Raw genomic sequence first — 14,598 nt, forward strand, 5'->3', positions numbered from 1 at the left:
GGAATAGTGGCATTAAAAGGATGAAATGGCTAATTCTGCACAGGAAGGAGATCTTGGATTTGAACTCAGGGCTAGTCTAAAACCAATGTCCTACCCTTAATCTAACATGTTATCACAACTAAGCAAGCAATTTGGTCTGAACAGCTTGAATATAAAATGATTACTAATAAATTATTTAATTCCTTACACATAGTAAGGAAGCCAAGGACTGTGGACAGGCAGGTTTTAAACTAAGTCCTGATCCTGGCACACACCCTCTGAGACTACTATATCCCTTTGAGAAGTGTGAGAAAAATCATCACTGAAAATCCTAGTGAACAAAATCTCTTTTTGTATCAATGCTATAACAATATACCCACAGTTGTTCTTTTAGCTATCTTATCCAATATTTTTATTACTAAATGGAAATGAGAATCAATATTTTTATTCTGGGGTGGGTATATGTGGCAGTATTATAAATATTAAGGTTATTATTGCTCACAATTATTTTATCTCTCAAGTTTCAATTTATTATATGGACTCAGACTATCTCCAGAATCAAATTTTATTAGGTATTTAACAGTCTTATCAGGTCTTTGTCAGTTGCACCACTGTAAAATATTCCTATTGATCAAATCAACATAACATATTCTAATGATAAGGAAGATCTAGCACATGAAAACTGGCAGTGGCTAGGGGCAAGAATTGCATTGAAAATGTTGGGGAGGAGTCTGTGGAAACTAATTATCCCATCATACCAATCTGAGGATCTGCCACTTTGCACGTTGGAAAATCAGTTAACATTAAAACAAACAAAACAAAATTAAAAAAAAAAAAAGCTATCATACTCAAAACACTATACCCTGTGGTACTATAGAGAAGACATCATCCCTAATACAGAGGATATAATATTCTATTGATATTCAATCTTTAATTGGTTCCTGGAGGGCCTGTTAAAGCAGATTCCTGTATCAAATCCCACAGTTTCTAATTCAATAAGTCTGGGGTAGGGGCCTAGAAGTTTCAATTTCTGGTAAGTTTCCAGGTGATGCTGAAGCTGTTGGTCTGGGGTCACGGTTAGAGCCACTGTTGTTCTCAGACCTACTGAAACAGAACCTGGGGATAGCTCTCAGGAATCTGTGTTTTATTAGGCTACTCTGATGTGTGATAAAGCTTGAGAATCACTGATCTAATAGCATTGAGCAAATGCACTAATTTACTTTTATTCAGCCGATAGGCAAAGTTTAAAGGAAGAGATTCCGATTTCATTGACCTGATGTTTAGTAAGGATATGTTGTATATGTGGGCTTCCCTGGTGGCTCAGAGGTTAAAGCATCTGCCTCCAATGCGGGAGACCCAGGTTCAATCCCTGGGTTGGGAAGATCCCCTGGAGAAGGAAATGGTAACCCACTCCAGTATTCCTGCCTGGAGAATCCCATGGATGGAGAAGCCTGGTAGGCTACAGTCCATGGGGTCGCAAAGAGTTGGACATGACTGAGTGACTAAAAAAAAAAAAAAATATATATATATATATATATATATATATATACACACACACACACACACACATACTGCTAGGCACCAGGGATACAAAGTTGAGTAGGAGATCATACTCTAGGAGTTAACAATCCAGAAATGAAGAAAAATTTAATCAAATAAGCGCTAAGTTACCATCATGTGGTCTAGGGTTAGGGCATAGAAAAGATGTCTTTAATGTTGTCATTTGATGAACCAGTTGGGGAAAACCAGGAGCACTAAGAAAGGAGCCTTTGGGCACCAAGTTTAAGCACTGTCTTCTTTGTGAAGCCTGAGCAGGGTCTTGAAATGTATTTATCCTGGTGGTGAGAGGTCAGAGGGAAGGATATTTCAGGCAAAGGGAACTCCATTGCAGTGAAACATCTCTGGAATGCTTCATGGAGCTATTGGTGTGGAACATTTAAGGAATATTAACTAGTTGGGTATAAAACATTTAGAGGATATTAGCTGGTTAGAGATAAAATATTCAGGAATACTAACTAGATTGCTTTGACAGGAGTGAAGGTTACTTGTTAAGGTACAGCTGGAAGCAAGCTGATAGTCTCCTGGCACACATTTTAACTGTTGGCTAGAGTGTTGAAATACTTTCATTTGCATTATAAATTACTACTGCCTCAAATCCTTTGTGTCATATTCCCACTGACAAACTGGTTGCCTTCCTCATTCCTTAAATCCACCCCCCAAATCTAAAGACTAAACAGGTAATTGCTCAACTCTGAAGGAGACCTCCAAGACCCTGCTCCAGGGATGCTCTTGCTTGTTTCCTGTTGGTTGGTGCCTCAGCCTTGCTGGTTTTAATATACTCCTGAGTTGAAGTCATTGGAGTTAAAATGCAGGGAAGTCCAAATTGTGATGGCCTTCTCATGCCATGATAAGGCATTTGGGCTTTATCTTATAGATATTTGCAGGGAGGATAAAGAGGACCTATGATGCTTTTATGTAATTGCCTATTGTGACAGAGGGCAAAATATATCCTGGAAAAATCCAGAATGTTCTGTTTTTTTTCCATGAGATCCTTATCTTTTCTGGTAGGATAAACACCCTGCCATCTTATACTTAGTCAGAAATATCTAAAACAATGAAATTTCTCACATAGTTAAAATTGATATATAAAACAGTGCAAGATATTTGAGGGCAGAAACCTGGCTACTCATTTTTGTAGGCTTTCTAGCACCCATATCTGAGCATTATATGTAATTAAGATTCAATACATATTTGTTGAGTGATGTTGATACATAGAAAGGGTATAAGAAATTATTTGCCTCAAAAACAGATTATAGTTAGTAATATTTTAATGTCAAATACATTTGGGAAAGGGAATTTTAGTTTTTGAAAACTAGAAATCCTTTCATATTATACATTTAATAACATTCTTAACTTTAAAGTTAAATATTCTAGATTATAGAATTTTTTATTCTACCAGATTTTAATATAATTTTCAACAAAGACCACATATATTTCTTTGTGGTGATTGAAAGTGAAAGTTGCTCAATCATGTCCGACTCTTTGTGACACCTTGCACTATATAGTCCTTGGAATTCTATATTAACAGATAGCTTGATAAAATAAGTAGTATAGTTACTCCCCTACATATGAATAAGTTCTTTTTCAAGAGCATGTGTGTAAGTCAAATTTGTTTTCAAGTACAGCAGTCAGCCTAGGTACCCAACTAACACAGTTGGCTAGATAGTTCTGTACTGTAATAAGTTTGTAATACTTTTTCATACAAAAGAATACATAACAAAAATGAACAAACACAAAAAAGAGAAAACACTTCTAATCTTATGGTGCAATACCTTGAAGGATACAATAGTACAGTACAATAACTGGCATACAGAAGCTGGCATTTTGTGAACAGACAAGATGATTTACTGACTGGAGGAGGGAGAGGAGATGGGAGATGGTAGAGCTGATGGATCATCAGCAGCAGGAGATGGAGGGCAAGCTGCAATTTCACTCACATCTGACATTGATGGCATACGGTCTGGTTCCTTCCTTCTGTCTACCCTCTTGAAAAAATGATCCAGTGATGTTTGGGCAGTAGCCCTTTTCTCTTGTCACAGATGACACGGTAGCACTGGATTGCATTTTGAACAGCTGCTGCAGCACTTGTGTACAGTTCTGCATTTTGGGTCCTGTGCCTCAAAAACGAACAGTGTCTCTGCAAATAAGAAAATCCCTTTTCTGTCTCCTGCATCAAGCATCTCTTCAGTTCTTCAGTTACTTCTTCCTCTGGTCTCTCCTTATCCTTTCTTGGGGCCTCCAATTCCATCAGGTCGTCATTAGTAAACTCTTCAGGTTGCACAGTGAGGAGTTCAATGAAGTTGTTCTCTTGCAGATCTAGCTTGAAATAAAGATACTACTATATTCTATACAGTACTGTTCAGAAAAGGACACAAAAGCACACCCACTTGTAGTGGATGTGTGCACCTGATGATGTGTGCCAGACACATGAACTAACTTACGTGATTGGACATGTGGACACAGGTTCACGTCTTTGAAAGCTCACAACTTGAAGGTTCATACATAGGGAACTAACTGTATAAGCAACTGGCATAGGAATCAATGGTAGTCTCCCTTCAAATACACATGGATAAGGAAGAAGTCTGACTCCACAATTTAAAGAAATATGCCTCTTCGGTGATAGGGAAATATATAGGTGAACAAAAAAGAATATTTCTATTTCCAGTAATTATCTCTGTAGATTTATCTAATTTATATAATTTCAATACATTTCTGCCTGAGAGTAATCTCTAGATAATCTGTCCTAAGGGAGATTTTATGAAATGTAGCAGTATTTTGTAAATATCAATGTGCCGACTCACTTCCTCTCTCTGATTACCTTCAGTTATTATTTGAAAAACTTGGCTCCGTAAAGTCCAAGTGGCAGACATTTGGCCACAATGAATCAGTTGGAGAAGAGTAATTCATACAATTATGCCATTCCTTAGGGTTGGGTGAGTTGAGGCAATGTGCTCAAGTATCTCATCAGAGGCCAAACTTATAAAGTCAGTGCAGCAAGTTACAAATGCATTTCCTTAAGAAAATCATGAAGAGTTCTGGAAGACTAATGTCAAAACCAGAACAAGGGAGCAAGGTTTCCCTTCCAAATAAAGGGAAATCCAAATGAAACTAGAAAGAAATGGTTTAAGGGCTTGTGAAAAGGAAATGTTTTGTAATGGATACGTAAAAGAACTGGGGTGAGGGGAATCCTTGGATGGTACTCAATCAAGAAAGCATTTAGGCGAGACATTGAGACCTCAGGGAATGTCTTGTTGCTTAACATACTCCTAGCTTTCCTCCCTGGGTGGAAAGTAGTTGTATATCTAATTCAGCAGTCTTCTGAAGGAGCAGTAGTTGGAGGATTCATGCTTGCTGTGGCTTACAGAAGGGGTTTTCTTGACCTTAAGGAATCAATTTTACTCATTCCTCAGGGTGCAGTTTGTGGGGTTGTTGTTTAGTCGCTACGTTGTGTCCAACCCTTTGTGATCCCATGCACTGTAGCCCACCAGGCTCCTCTGACCATGGGATTTCCCAGGCAAGAATACTGGAGTGGGTTGCCATTTCCTTCTCCAGGGGATCTTCCTGACCCAGGGATCTAACCCGTGTCTCCTACATTGGCAGAAGAATTTTTACTCCTGAGCCACCAGCTCGTTGGGACACTGAGTCAAACACAGGAAACCAATAATCAACATGAAGGTCAATTATTTATGCCTAGAAATTGAGTCCCTTCTAGAGTGCATTTCATATAACACCCACACACAAAGATTGAAGATCTGATCCCTATTGAACAGAACTAGGTATCTGATTCAATTGATTAGCATATTCTCTTCCAATAGGGAAATCCAATTGCCAGTAAACTAAAACTAGGAGAAAAGCAATAGTTTGAAAAACAAACTGATTTTAAGTAATAGTAGGATCAGTTATTAAAGCACAATGTACTCATCTTTCTTTAGTACTAATATAATGTTATGTTATAATTTCCAAAATGGTACACATCTTTATAGTTTAGGCTTTTATTTTGCTTTTTCCTGACCTTATCCTCAGGTTCCCAGTTCATGGCATTTTGATGCACTGATATTTGATGATCCAGTGGTATATCAAATTGGTACATTAAATGCCACTATGATTGTGGCTCAAAAGTGTAGCAATAAAAAAGTTACAGGAAAGCATTTTGAAAGGTCTTGTAGAAAGACATTTAATTTAGTGGAAAACATAGCTGTTGGAGGCAAATAGACTTCAGGTTGGATCCCACTTCTGCTAACTAACTGTGTTATCCTGGCCAAATACTTCAACCACTGTAAGCTTTGATACACTCATTCTTAAAATGTAAATATTACAAACTATTTTAGAGTTTATGATGTAAAAATAGCATTATATGTACCTAGAACACACCTGATACTTAGTAAAAATTCAATAAAATATAGCTCTAATATTAATATTATGATGGCAATGGTGATGATGATGATTGTGGTCTGACGGTGGCTCTCTGGGTTGACAAGGTCATTACTTTATACACAGGGAGGTGGGCAAAGGCTTTAACCTGAGCCAAGATACCTATATTTCTCACTAATGTGGGAGAACAAAGATATGGTCAAGTTCAACTAAAAGAAGAATTGAAGCAGGAAGAGTAAGGTTCAGGGAAACCACACATTTAATACTCAAATATTTATTTTTCTTTAAGTGTATGACAGAAGATCAAAATAAACTGCCTAAGTGGGTGAGGAATAAGATATTGACACAATGCACATGTTTGTCTGGTAGCTCGATTAGATCATCATATTGAAGAAACCTGGGGCCTTAAGGTATAAAATTACATTTGTTGTTGCCTACTGTGTGTCATTTAGCTTGGAGGTATTTCCGCATACTTCTTTGTCTTAAACCTACCTGTGAAATGTGCATTTATATTTCCACTTTACAGATGGGAAAACGGCAAGTTGTTTGAACTGAGGAAAACAATAGAAAGTGGGGATAAAATGGCTTGTCAGATACCATGGAGAATCCCACATAGGGTAAAAGATGGATCAGCAAAAACCCCAATTCAGGAAAGCAACCTATATAGAGGATTTCAGAGATTAGCAGTGATTTTTCTCTGGGAAGACTCCTCATAACTAGACCAGACTAAGTCTTCTGCTGTTTGCTACCACAGCATTCTAGGTCTTCTGCTCTTATACTGACATTATTCCAGAAGTATCTGAAGTAATGACATCGTACTTAGTGTACATTTTCTCATGCACTAGATTTGACACTCTGCACCCAGTAGATTTTAGAGGCTTCTGTCCATAGGTGTTAACAGGTGGATGGGTAGATAGTGAGGAATCTGGCAGCTTGTTCTATTTGATTCCTCTTCACTCCCTTCCTGGAAGCAAGCTTTTGATAGGTGGAGAAAAAGGAATAATTTCATCAGCACAATTGGAGAGTTTCATTCTTTAAGAAGGAGTTAGTATTAGCAGGAGAATGGCTGGTTAGTCCTATAAATGCTTCACTATAAGTAAACTCAGGGACTTAACAGTCCCCCACAGTCAGCTGTGGTCCCCGCATCAGATCTGAGAGTAAAAACATTCACTGGTTTGGGTGATGGTAGCAGTTGCTATGGAAGGAGAAAATCTCAGTGAATTAAAATGCAGAAACTTACTTTTTCTCATTTAAAGATAAAATGCTGATGGGGAATGAGGGCTCTCTGCTCCACATAGTCATTGAGGAATCTAGGTTAACAAGTGCTGTACGAAATGAAGTCTGCCTGTGAGCCCAGGAGGAAAGGGAAAAAAAAGAGTTCCAGAATAGCAAACTAGCTTTACCACATTAACCTAAATAGAAAGGCATTCAAGTGTTTAATGCAATTTTTTTGTGGTTCTCTAGCACTCCAGTACTCTTGCCTGGAAAATCCCATGGATGAAGGAGCCTGGTAGGCTGCAGTCCATGGGGTCATGAAGAGTTGGACACAAATGAGCGATTTCACTTTCACTTTTCACTTTCATGCATTGGAGAAGGAAATGGCAACCCACTCCAGTGTTCTTGCCTGGAGAATCCCAGGGACAGGGGAGCCTGGTGGGCTGCCGTCTCTGGGGTCGCACAGAGTCAGACACGACTGAAGCGACTTAGCAGCAGCAGCAGCAATATTTTACAATTTGGCTTTTATTTTCTTTAAATAACTTTGCCCTGGTAGAGTAGTTTTTGCATTAACACATTTAAATGTAGGAAATTTATTTTCTGTATTTATACAATTTATTTATATTTATACAATTTATGTATAAATTGGTGCCAGTGATAAATCCATCTATATTGTTTAATATATTATGTAGCATGCACATATATGCACATATATGATGTGTGTATGTATATATATAAATATATATATATATATATAAAAACACTATAGGCTACAAGGTAAAGATGTGTGCTGCAGACAGTAGGTTCTGAAGGAGGACAGAGAAAGAGAACTTCTGGATGACTCAACCACATTTTACTGTGTGTTGATCAGTCTGATTTCTGCAGAGAACACAGAGGGAGGGGACCCAATACAGTGAGTTTATATATCTTCATTTTCCCTCATTAAAACTTTTAAATAAAGTTTCACAGTTTTACTAAAAATATGTATTTTTAATTTTGAAACAATCATAAATTTACAGAAAAGTTTCAAGTACAGGATACATGTCTTTTTTTCACTTGAACCTTTTGAGCTCAAGCTGGTGACTTGCTGCCCAGTCACCTCGGAATATTTTAGCTTAGTGTATGGAATGATTTTTCACATAACCCTATGACTACAACATTATCTAATCATCAGATGCATTCACATTTAAACAATTGTCCCCATATATTCTATACAGTAGGATGATCAAATTCAAAATCATTGTTATATTTCATTATCGGTTCTCTTTATTCTCATTAGGTCTTACGATAATCTTTCCTTAACTTTCATGACCTTTGTACTTTTGAATATAGTCTACTTTTTTTTTTTTTTTTCAGTTAAATGCGTCTCAATTTAGGTTTTTCATTATGACCAGATTCAGGTTATGCATTTTTGGCAAGAATAACACAGAAGTGATTTTTTTTATCCTACCACAGGGTACACAGTTTTGACTTGTTCAAAATTAGTGATGCTAGCTTTGGTCATTTGAGTCTGGAGATGTCTGTCAGGCTTTTCCACTTATCTTTTCCCTTTTGCAGCTAACAAGGAAACCATGAGAAAGCACTTTGAACTGTGTAAATATAATGTTCCTCATTAAACTTTCAAATTAGTCATTTCTTATTTATTTTTATCTGTATAGATAAATTTAAACTGTTTATTTTATTTGAGCTATTAGTCATTGTTGTCATTATTTATTTTTATGTTTGATTTTTCCCCAATTTGGCCAGGTAGAGTCCCTTTTTATCTGATTTCTCTGTCTTTTTGACATATCTCTAACCTCTTTGAGTACTTTCTTACTTCCTTACACAATGTGTTCTCAATTTATGCTTGCCCTGCTTCAGCTTGCCCAGAAATCAGCTATTTCTTCAAGGAACTATAATTCCTTGTAGTGAATAATGGTATTTAGAAGTCAAGATTTGGGTGCTAGATGTGTTTATGATTATTGAGGTGCCAATGCTCCCAAGCCCATGCAGTAGGTAGACTACATATGTATACATGTGCACACATCAACATCTAAATTTCTTTATCTATGCCTATTTTAAAAGCCATGAGTTTATATAGATGCCTCTAATTTCAGTCCAGCAGCATAGAGTTTATTCTCAGTTTAGTTCAGTTGCTTAGTCATGTCCAAATCTTTGCAACTCCATGGACTGCAGCACACCAGGCTTCCGAGTCCATCACCAACTCCTGGAGCTTACTCAAATTCACATCCATCAAGTCAGTGATGCCATCCAACCATCTCATCCTCTGTTGTCCCCTTCTCCTCCCACCTTCAATCTTTCCCAGCATCAGGGTCAGTGAGTCAGGTCTTCACAACAGGTGGCCAAAGTATTGGAGTTTCAGCTTCAGCATCAATCCTTCCAATGGATATTCAGGACTGATTTCCTTTAAGGTTGACTGGTTGGATCTCCTTGCAGTCCAAGGAACTCTCAAGAGACTTCTCCAACACCACAGTTCAAAAGCATCAATTCATCAGCACTCAGCTTTATTTATGGTCTGGCTCTCACATTCATACATGACTACTGGAAAAACCATAGCTTTGACTAGACAGACCTTTGTTAGCAAAGTGATGTCTCTGCTTTTTAATATGCTGTCTAGGTTTGTCATAGCTTTTCTTTCAAGGAGCAAGCATCTTTTAATTTCATGGCTGCAGTCACCATCTGCAGTGATTTTGGAGCCCAAGAAAATAAAGAGTTTATTCTAGTTTTCCCCTTTCCACATTTGTAACACTTTTCTCTCATAATGAGAAGCATAGATCCAATGCCTCTAACATATTTACTTATTTTGCTTATTGCCTGCATGTTCACCAATCTATCTCTTCTTACTCTCTCCTCAGGTGTTGCCCTCCTCACTTCCCTCTCCCCCCATCCACCCTCGGTATAGTAGTCCAAAACCCCAGGGCATATTTTTCTCTATCACAGACATACTCTTCAACTCTCTTGGGCTCTGCCTCTTCATTATAAGATGCATTCCCAGCATGGATTATTTATGAGCCTGCTTGTCTTTTCATACTTTTTGCCAGGCCGCCCCTAGGCACGGATGCCCTTTTCACCATGGGCTCTGTTGCCCAACCATGTTGCTCCTCTCCATGTGTGAATTCTGACAATCTGCACAGGATTGACTCCCCTCTCTAATGAATACCCAGTCAGAATGTGACTCCCCTTCCTGCTCTGCCTTCACCTCTGGAGGCTGCCTTCACTTCTGACACCACCCGCTGGTTCGTCCCCCTGTTGGAATGCTACTTTTTCCATTCTGGACCATCCCTATGTGTTGCTCTCCTCACCTTGCTTGGTCTGATCTCCTTCATGGGTGCCAGCCTCACCTTGTTTGATCTTTGACCCTCTATGTCTAACAACAATCCACCCTTTGGGTGTAGCCATATTTCTCTCTATTCAGGGTCTCTCTCAGCTGTTATCATGGCAGCTTTCCCATCCCATCCCCTCCAGTGTGGACAGCTACATTACCTTGTCCCACCTAATGACTTTCAGAGTGCAATTCTCAGGAAGAGAAGAAGAACAAGGACAATTCCATTTCTTTTTTGAATACAGATTCTTAGGAGATGTTGAGTTATTTAGCTTATTAATTTAGTTATTAATTTATTCATCAAATAAATATAAGCAGCTATTCATCAGGCATTGGTCTAAATGCTAGAGTTATAGTGGTATACAAAAAAGCCAATGTCCCTGGTCCCCATGCATGGAGCTAGAAAGATAGCTCGTCCTCATGGTACTAATTTGATATTGGCCTGCTCATACTGGGTCATTAGCTTGGAAAAGTGGCAAACAAATGATGCATCTTGGACTGGCTGCCACAAAAGAAATTAAGTTGAAAAATTTTGTGCAGTTATTAAAGTAGCCTCAAAGGGCAAGGTAACCTGCCAGAGAAAAGCCGCAAGGAGAGAATTTGTAAGAATTAAGTCTCCCGAATTCTTAGAAGGTCAAATATATTGTAGAAAACTCAGATGGACTGTATGTTTAATTACCTATATTTGGAGAAATCAGTGAGGTACAATTGGGGATTAGAGAAGTAGAGGTCATTTCTGTGATGCAAGATCTAGACTTCATTGAAATTATCTAAAATGCTGTCCTAATTAGGGTTAAAACTAAAATTTCCATCATGTACTGAGTAGTAATAGTGTGTGTGTGCTCAGTTGTGTCTGAGTTGTTGCAACCCTGTGGACTGTGGCCTGCCAGGCTCCTTTGTGCATGGGATTCTCCAGGCAAGCATAACTGGAGTGAGTTGCCATTTCCTACTCCAGGGGGTCATCCCAACCCAGTGACTGAACCCAAGTCTTTTTCATCTCCTGAACTAGCAGGCGGATTCTTTACCAGTAATGCCACCAGGGAAGCCAATTTCATGTACTAAAATCTCTCATAAATAAAGATCTTTATTAATAACAACAACAACAAAACCCCCCTAAAATTCCCAGATAGTTTATTAGACTCAGACAGTCTCCAGCGATCTTCCCTATTCTTGCCATGACTTGTACTCTAAGGAAGCTGGAGGCACTGGAGGGGAATCTTGAGCTATTCAAACCAGCAGTCTAGTGGACAGTGGAAGTGATCTTTCCTGGACTGAGGCTGCCTTTTCTGGTCTGCTGGGATCAGGGTTGGCCTATGACTCTGATGTATTAACCTTCAAAAGGGGAAATGTTTGCTGTCTGAAATAAAATTATGGGCCTCTATTGCAATGGCACCCCACTCCAGTACTCTTGCCTGGAAAATCCCATGGACGGTGGAGCTGGTAGGCTGCAGTCTGTGGGGTTGCTAAGAGTCGGACACGACTTCACTTTCACTTTCACTTTTCACTTTCATGCATTGGAGAAGGAAATGGCAACCCACTCCAGTGTTCTTGCCTGGAGAATCCCAGGGACAGAAGGGCCCGGTAGGAGGCCGTCTGTGGGGTCGCACAGAGTCGGACACGACTGAAGCGACTTAGCAGCAGCAGCAGCAGCATTGCCAAGGAGAGATCCGCTGCTAAAGGAGACAAATCCCTTCCTAGCTTCCTGGTGATTTCTTACTTTTTAATTAGGGATATTAAAAAATTAAATATAACTGTACCTTTTTTGTGAGGTTATTTTTAAGAAAATTTTTAAGAAAATTAGAAGAGTAGAGAAACAATTTGCATTTAGTTGTGTCAAAGAAGTTTTCTAAGTTTTCTGCTCAAGAAATAAAACCGACTATACTTGTTTTACTGTTCATATCTAGATCTACACCTAAGTTTCCTTTAAGATACTATAAAATCCAACAATGTCACTCTCAGTTTAAAAGTTTGTGCAGCTTGGGATATGGATCAATAAAATGGCTATATAGATTTATTTTGTCACCCAGAGGATGTATAGTTTGCAGTGGCCTCATGGCTCATGCTAAGGAAACTATAAATTTGTTTTTATGAAGTGATTAAAAAATGATTGTGAGGAAATAGCTGAATCTCTCTTTCCTTCAATCTTCTCTTTCCTTTGGCAGAAAACTACGAAATTTAATCAAAGGAATACTTTTAAGCCAAGTTAATAGATACTAATACTGATTTCTTCAGACACCTCCAACTTTTGCTTTTTTGCCTCCAAAATGTTTTATGAGAAAATAATTGCCTTAATAACCTTAGAAGTCATTTTTCAACTGCAAAATATAATTACAGTTAACAGAGGCATGCTTGAACTCACAGTTGGACTTAAAATACAACAAATAGACATAATTTCCTTATTCAGTGATTTTATATTTTTCACATCTGTACTCTTATATCTATACCTCTTTGTTTCGCAAAGTGCTTAGAGTTAAAATATTCACATTTTAAATACTTATATTTTATTTTACCTGTAACTTTAAAACTTTTAAAATGTATTGGAGACCTCTGCTTCTTATGTGACTGACAAAGCTCCTACCAGATTGACTCTTCCATAGATAGCAACTATAAATTCTGGGTAAAATATGAAAACCATGGCACTAGAAAGTGAAACAAAAGCAAGTGTATTTTAGAGGAGTTGTATGGAAGAGGGATAAACACACTGATCTGATTTTTCCACTTTTATAGATTTTAACCTGTGAATAAACTGTGCCCAGTGATTTGAGAGGCTGATAGAGAGGGTAGAAACAGAAAAAGCTTTCAGTTTTGAAGAGCCAGAGAACATAGTTTGAAACCACCACAGCTGCCAGAAAATGGAAAAAGGAATCTCAAGAAAGAAAAAGGAACAAACAGGAAGCTCTAAATTTTGCCTAGAGAAACTTTGCCTAAATATCTGACTAATCCCTCAATCATGTGTGAATGGAAAAACTTCCAGGCTTTCAAGCAGAGGGCAAAAGAACTGAATTGAAATTTGAATTATCTCTTAAAATACAGAATTTACCAGTTGAGTTCAACATATTAATTACTTATTGAAAAACACAAGGAACCAAGTCTCCACAATAGTGTTTATGACATAATTAAAAATTATTTAACATTTGAGAACCAGGAAGATGTGATCAATTCTGAAGAGAGAAGACAGGCAATGGAGGCAATGAAGACTGACTTGCAAGGTGACCAAAATGTTGGAACTAAAGAAGTATTTTAAAGAAGTTTTTATGACTATCCTCAATAATGTAAAAGAAAATTTGCTCATAATGCATGAAAATTTGCAACATCTTAGAAGATAAATAAGAATTTTTAAGAGAGAACCAAAATACAAACCTTATGGATAGCTCTTAACCTATTATAGATTACAGAGTAGATGTATTTTTAGATGTCTGTTAAATAAACAATTAACATTTTTCATTGTTTTCTTTTGACTTAATTGTCTTGAGTTGTGTTCTTTATTCTTTTCACCTACTTAATTTGTTTAAAATTTTATTATATTCTTTTAAATAATATTTAGCCCTAAGATAGTGGTTTCTTTATCTGAACATTTATAGAGCAGTTGTTATGTGTCAGATCCTATGCTAGGAAGAGTTTATTAATGAAAGAAGAAACAGAACAAGAAGAGAAGGAAGAAAGATAATTGCTTCATGAAGTCAGGAGTATTTTCTGTATCCCTAGTAGCTATTACAAGGCCTGAAATATAGTGAATTGGCCTAATGGATAATTACTAATTGAATGAATAAATAAGTATATGATCAATGTAAATATATCATACTAAGATTTATACTTTATTTTATCTTTTACCTGTATTGTGGGCTTTTAAATTCTCCTAATCCTGAGCTACCAATTCCCCTCGTGCATTTTGCTTTTCACTCTTTTTCTTAATTTTCTTGGGTGCTCAACATTTTCTTTTCATAGTGGGAGTTTCGTTAGGTCTATTCTGAAGTTCTTCTTCCTCATCTGTCTTTTACGATACAGAGATGGAATTGAAAAATTGGCCATCATTTGTTTTTCTCCTTCTACCTTCATAGAGTAAAACAAGAACATTAAATTGTATGATGGTTTAATTTTGGTCACAGCTGGTCAGCTTGCCTGTGAAGCCCACCCATCTGCCCCAGAGCCTA

At 37.6% G+C, this 14,598-nt stretch overlaps 1 long non-coding RNA gene and 1 other non-coding gene across 2 annotated transcripts in view; both read left to right on the forward strand.

The window, feature by feature from the left end:
• The window catches only part of LOC123328424, a 154,773-nt gene extending 140,973 nt beyond the window's left edge, over nt 1–13,800 (forward strand). Inside the window, exon 4 of the long non-coding RNA XR_006543240.2 lies at nt 13,175–13,800. This is a non-coding gene — a long non-coding RNA (uncharacterized LOC123328424). The remainder of the gene's footprint in view (nt 1–13,174) is intronic.
• Nucleotides 1,289–1,360, forward strand: TRNAW-CCA. Its single transcript has one exon. It is a non-coding gene; the product is annotated as a tRNA-Trp (tRNA).
• Nucleotides 13,801–14,598: the final 798 nt, after the last annotated feature.

This window comes from Bubalus bubalis, chromosome 12, assembly GCF_019923935.1.
Source record: "Bubalus bubalis isolate 160015118507 breed Murrah chromosome 12, NDDB_SH_1, whole genome shotgun sequence".
Taxonomy (NCBI): domain Eukaryota; kingdom Metazoa; phylum Chordata; class Mammalia; order Artiodactyla; family Bovidae; genus Bubalus; species Bubalus bubalis.